At 50.8% G+C, this 6227-nt stretch overlaps 1 long non-coding RNA gene across 1 annotated transcript; it reads left to right on the top strand.

The window, feature by feature from the left end:
- The first annotated feature begins 548 nt into the window (after positions 1–548).
- Positions 549–1150, top strand: LOC137467948 (uncharacterized). The gene is made up of 2 exons (XR_010995680.1): positions 549–644; positions 928–1150. It is a non-coding gene; the product is annotated as an uncharacterized lncRNA (long non-coding RNA).
- Positions 1151–6227: the final 5077 nt, after the last annotated feature.

Genomic DNA, 6227 nt, shown 5'->3' with positions numbered 1-6227 from the left:
AGCCTGGCCGGGAACCAAAGGTTCCCCCTTTGCTGGGGCGGATGCAGCTGATCCTTCAGTCGGCTGCCAGGCTGCTTTTGGCAGGGCTGGGGGGATGGGCTGGGGTGCTGATGAAATGGGAGTGGGCTCCTGGCCCTGCCAACAGCCCCAGCACCCACCGTGCCCCGGGCTGGGGCTGGGGCAGCCAGCCCGACACAAAGACACCCCCATGGTGGGAGCAGAGGTGGGACTCCAGAACCTGTGCAGGGGCTGCTTTGCTTTGCAGGCAAGGAAGGGCTTGGGCTGCTCCACTGCCCCTGTTTGCTTTGGGGTCACCGTTATTTTGGGGGGCAGTGTAGGGGGGAAGGGAGACAGCCTGGGCTTCCCTCACCTGTGGGTGGGTTTTTCCCTGGCATGCAGGGGTTGGGCCTTCCTTAGCCCCTGACAGAGATAAGATTTTTGACCTTTTTTCTTGTTCCCCTTTTTGTCTGTAATCTATTTTCAATAATTTGTTGTGTGTTTTTCTAGAGGAAGCGTTCCAGGTGGGGTCCAGTTTGGATGGGGAAATGCTTGGGAGCAGCTGTGGCGTGGATGGGCCGTGCCCTGGGAGAAGGATGAGGACATCGTTTGGGACCAGCTTTTCTTCCAGCGAGGGATGGCGTGAGGTGGGTCCTGTCTGCTTGGCATGGTGGGATCAGAGCTTTGGGGAGATGGCAGCGAGCACAGGAGCATCCTGCTCTGGGCAGCTGCTGAGGGCTGGATGTGCCGTGGCCGGCTGCAGGCTGGGCACATGTCCTGCCCTCCTGCTCTGCTCCCAAAGGCAGCAGGGATGGGCAGCTCTGGGCACAGCTCTGGGCACGGCCAGCATGGCCTGGGCACCGCGGGCGGCTGGGACAAGGGGACAGGAGCCTTCAGCTGACGGGTGCTTTCTGGTTTCTCTCCTTGCAGCCGGGCTCTGCGGGTGCTGAGGCTGCTCTGGGCTCTGCCAGGGCTCTGCTGGAGCTCAGCACCGGGCCGCAATCAGCCAAAGAAGAAATGGGGTGACCTGCAGCACAGACCTGCTTGAGCATTTCAGCATCACGGCTCAAGTTTGCAGAGTGTACACCTCCAAGGGCAAACATGACACCACCCAAAAATTAAACTTGTTCAATAGCTTCTGAAATTAAATCAATCTGGGATGACCCCAAATCACATTTTGCAGCTTGCTCAAGCTGTAGCTCAGCCCTTCTCTGAACTGTCTTCTCCCCCACCTGCCTTTTACTTCCCAACTGCTCCCTCTTGTCCCCCAGTGAGTTCCCAGCCCATGGCAGTCTCCATCACACTGTTGCCTTCCTTGGTGCCCCTCACCATGAGGAAGGCCGAGCCCCAGGCTTAGGGACTCATCCTGTCACTGGCTGAGGAGCAGCAATGTCTCAGAGCTCCAGTGGGATTTTAGTGTCATTCAGAGCTGCTCTCCAGCCCTCAGCTCTCCTCACTGCTGAGTTCCCACTCCCTTTTCCTCGTCCTTGCAGAAGGATGAGCTCAGTGAATCCCCTTGAGCCTCCCCACTCTTCCCAGCCCACGCACCCCCCTCAATTAGGCTGAAGCTGCAGCTTCTCTGTCTCCTCTGGCACACCAGTCCAGTCCCCTGTGCGGGGAGCCCCAGCCCCAGAGCACAGCACTCAGCAGTGCACTCCGGGCTGGAGCAGCTCCCTCCCAGTCCCAGCCCAGGGACCCCTCCAGCCCCGGGGCTTGGGGCACTGTCAGCACCCGCTGCTCCAGCCACCGCTTCTGCTGGCCCTGACAGCAACACCCAAACTGGGGCTGATCCCGAGGGAGCAGCAGCAGGGCCTGGATCTGATCCCTGACTCTGGGGCAGGGCTGGACAAATGACCCCCAGCAGCAGCAGCAGCACGTGGAGCTGACTTTCAGCACAGCCCCTGCCACTCTTGCCTCCCGTGTGCAGCGGTGTCACAGCAGCCTGAGGCACCTGGGAGCCCCCAGGGCCAGCAGGGACTTGAGATGGCAGCCCTGGGCTCCTGGAGCTTGTGCAAGGAGCGGGGCTGGGGACTCCCTGTCCATGGGGAGCTTCCAGATGGAAAAGGCTGCTGTGCCCAGCCAGCTCCAAGGGCAGAGAAAGGAGGGTCTCGACCACGGGATCTGTGCCAGTCCCACAGTCCTGGGCAGCAGCCACCGAGCCCTGGGGGAGCAGAGGGCACAGCAAGAGGGACAAAAGCAGGCAAGGTCAGAGACTGGAGAGAGCCAGACCCGGCAGCAGGAACAGCTGCTCCATTGCACTCTTGGAGAAAGCTCTTGGCTGGTTCAAAGCGCTGAAAGGCGTGCAGGGCAGAGAGGAGGCCACACCAAACACTGCTCCTGTTTGCACAGCCTCCCCTCTCCGTGTCCCAGAAGGAATTGGATGGACTGTGCTCTTCTCTCCGAGTGTCTCGTTCAGCACGAGCAGCTGAGCACCAGGAGCTGAAGGAGCTGAAGCCTCAGGCCTCAAGAGCTGGGCCTGAGGAGACTTTGTGAGCAAATGAATGCTGCTAACATGGACCTGGCTGAATGCAGCAGATGGAATCATGGAAACACAGAATCCTTTCTGTTGGAAAAGACCTCTGAGCTCATCCAGTCCAGCCGGTCACCCAGCAGTGTCGAGCCCAGCACTAAACCACGTCCCTGAAGTGCCAAGGCCTGGACAACAGCCCTGAGTGAGGCCCTGAGCCAAAGGTGGCCTCTGGATGAACCTTCCAACCAAAGGTTATCTTTGTATCTGCTCACTAATGAAATATGCATGGTCATTAGCGCTGTGATAGATGTATCCACTCATTAGTGAAACATGGATTGACCTTTCTGTGTTTAGAAGGCAGACAAGGCCATGAAATCTGACATCTGGCCTTGTCTGGGGCTGAATGGTCAAAGTCACCTCCCTTGGTTCCTCTTGGGCCCTGGCCAGGCTTTGGGAGGAACCCAGGAGGAGGATGAAACCAGATGTTGCCGCACCAGAAGCACTGTCAGTTTGTTCATTCAGCGCTGTCAGAGCTGGGCCCTCTCCCAGCGAGGCTGGAGCCTCACCTGTGGCTGGAGGCACCTGCAGGAATTCCCAGTGTCCAGGAGTGGCTCTGCAGCCCTTGGCTGTGACAGCTTCCCCAGCTGCAGTGTGGATCTGGGGCATGGTAAAGCCTGAGGGTAACTGGGGCTGGATCTTTCTTAATCACTGCTGCAATCTCTGGTGCTGCTGGCTGGGTGCATTGCTGAGCTGCTCCTTTTGTGATTCTTTGCTGCTTTGAGCTACAGTCAATGACACTGAGTCCTTCAGTTGGTGTCTGTGTCTTTGGTGCTGACCCTGCCCACTGGGGAAACAAAACTGGCACAGTCTGGCCAGATCACAACAAAATGTCACTTTTTAAATGTAAATGTGAGGAATCAGTCCCATCAGAAATTCCCAGATGGGAAGCCCTTCCCTGGAGTTCCCTGCCTCTGGAGTGGGCTGAGGTCAGAGCACCCTGTGAGCAGTGGGGCACTCGGTTAATAGAGGCTGAACCCCTGGATGTCTTCAAATGCATCCCAAAATTGCATATGGAAGAAGGAAAAGAACTTGTGGGTTTGGGAAGATGAGGGAGAATTTTCTTAATGGCACATTGGAAACAGCACCAACAGAAGGAAGAATTGGTTTTGGAATGCTCCCACATGGAGGGACAGAGGAAGGTTTAAATCTTGGGCTCAGGTTCATTTGTGCAAGTGAAATATAACATTATTATTATTGTCATTAATAACAGTTATATAAAAAATATAACATGATTATACATTTTTTCAGATAGAATTAAAAATTGATACTGTGAAATAAAGGCTGACAATGCCAATATGTTAGTTTTGGCTGCTGAGTGTAACACTAAATACCCTACAGAAAAGGACTGGCCAAGACCCAAATGTCACAATTGAACTTTGTGAATTGTGTATCATGAAGAAAGGAGGAAGGGATGATGTGGAAACCCAGGACACCGGGAGTATTTCTCTGTCTGCCCTGTGTTAAGTATTTATTCTCTATCTATTGATATGATTGATAACATCTTCCACTTACTACCATACTGTAAAATAAGCAATTAAGGCTCGATCAGGATTTCAGTTTCTTCCCAGAAGTTACAGTGATTTTATTTTTCACAAGCCCACAAGATTTCAGGCGAGCTATGTTCAGTGTCCTAAAGAATTCTTTTCTCCAAGGGCTATCCTTGAGGTCCAGTATTTTTTCTGGCTCCCATTAAAAAATACCATAAGCCTTCTGCCTTGTTATTTACCTTCTTGCTTTCCACAGAGCAGTTACATTGCAGTAGGAAAGCCAGCACCAGCTGTATTCATGCTTTAAAATCTTTAGGAATTAATTGCATTTATATAAGTGCCAAGAAATTTTATTCTTAAGACTGTATTTTACTACCCTTTCTGCTGGAGCCAATCTTTGCACCCCACACGCACACACACAAGCCAAAACCCAGAAATGACTGTACTCAGCAACACGGCTACAAACCTCATCGGGAAAACCAAGTACATTATAAACATTAATTAATTTCAGCCACATGCCCTCCTCAGTGAAGTGGGTAATTACTACCCCCATTCAGCACAAGTGGGAAAACTAAAGGAGAATGATTTGCCCAGGTCAAACAAGGTGTATGGCACAGAACAGAGCGCCCATAACCCTAGCCAGCAGCCATCCTTTTCATCCTATAACACACCTAACTAAATTCTTTCAGTCCAGTAGGCAAATTACCAGAAGTCCATATGATAAAAGCAAGGCTACTGTTTCTTCCTCAAATATAACTAATATGTCCATCTCCTCACTTGCCTACTTTAAGTATTCTCATGAATATTCACAGCAGAGTTTCCCCCTCAGAATGTTCTGGAGAAAGAAAAAAAGAGGAACGACCTACTTAAAAAAATCTATATCTAATGACCTACTGCAACCTGGAATCTTTAATTGGCTGTAAGGTGATTAACTGTGTATGCACAGCCTAAAAGGCAAAAACCAAAGTTTGTGGACTGGCCTGCAGTAAGGAGGCTTGAACTGGCAACCTGACAGAAGCTTAAGAGATTCACCTAATTTACATATATATTCGGATTTTTTGCTTTTCAGGGGGGCAGAGGGAGGGACAGGGTACATCATAAATAAGCCCAGTTTCCTTACCACAGCAATAGAAGCACTTTGTTAGCTGATTTCATCAGCAGTATAAACCTGCACCTAATTGTTTCTCTCTGCACCCTGGGCTTAAAGGAAATAAGTTAGCTGATGGGTTAATTCAGGAGAATTAACTCCCATAAACACAAAGAACAGTTGGGTTGGAAGGGACTTTAAAGATCACCTGGTTTCATACCATGCTTGCCACCCTGTTCCCTTCACAGTCTCCACTTCCCTTCAGCCTGTCTCAACTCCTTCATGGGTTAAAGTGGAGGGCACTAAAATTTTTTATAGGGCTGGGTGGAATAAAAAAAGCCCACAGTGCTCTCCAGAATCACTAGAAGAAGTCAGAGCCTGCTGTGCTGACTCTGCCACCAAGCTTTTTCCATCAGCCTCAGGAGCCCCACCTCACATCCTTTTATCACTACTTTCCATTTCCTTACCTCAGCAATTGTGTCAGATGTGAGCAAGGGATATGTGGTGGTCACACTATCTCAGCTCATCAGTCCACCACTAATGCCTTCCTGTGTAAAGACATCCCTTGGTTACATAATATATCCTTGACACCATTTCTGTTTACATTAAATTAAAATTAATCAGCCAGGCACTTGCCACAGCAATCCATGTAACTCAGCTTGGCAGCTTGATATTATCAGTGGCTCAGCAACATTAGCTTTGTAGGGTTAGGATCTCCTGGGGACTCCTTCCACGAGAGGACTGCAGGTGTTGTAGTCATAAAACATTATGCTCCCTCCTAAGCATCTGTATGACAACCTCTTCCAAGGACAGCAGAGAAAACTGCAACGGCAGCTCAAACCTGATTTATTAGCGTGGGCATCACAGGTACACAAGTCCTTAAGCTATCAACTCACCCTCCAGCAAGAAATCCCACAGTTCATTAACCCTTTCAGTAGGTGTCCCAGTGCAGGTCTGCCTACTGTCAGACATCAGACTGAGTCACATCAGGGAGGCTTAAATCAAGTTGGCCTTTTCCTTACTTATTCTGCCCCCAAGATGTTCAGTTCTTCAGACTTTTGATGCAAATTATTCCCAAGTGTTTACTAGCATTTTAGTTCCTAACTACTGTAGGAGCAACCCTGCT

The sequence above is a fragment of the Anomalospiza imberbis genome, unplaced genomic scaffold, assembly GCF_031753505.1.
Source record: "Anomalospiza imberbis isolate Cuckoo-Finch-1a 21T00152 unplaced genomic scaffold, ASM3175350v1 scaffold_89, whole genome shotgun sequence".
Lineage (NCBI taxonomy): Eukaryota > Metazoa > Chordata > Aves > Passeriformes > Viduidae > Anomalospiza > Anomalospiza imberbis.
The sequence above is the reverse complement of the archived record's forward strand: the minus strand, read 5'-3'. Positions and strand labels throughout refer to the sequence as shown.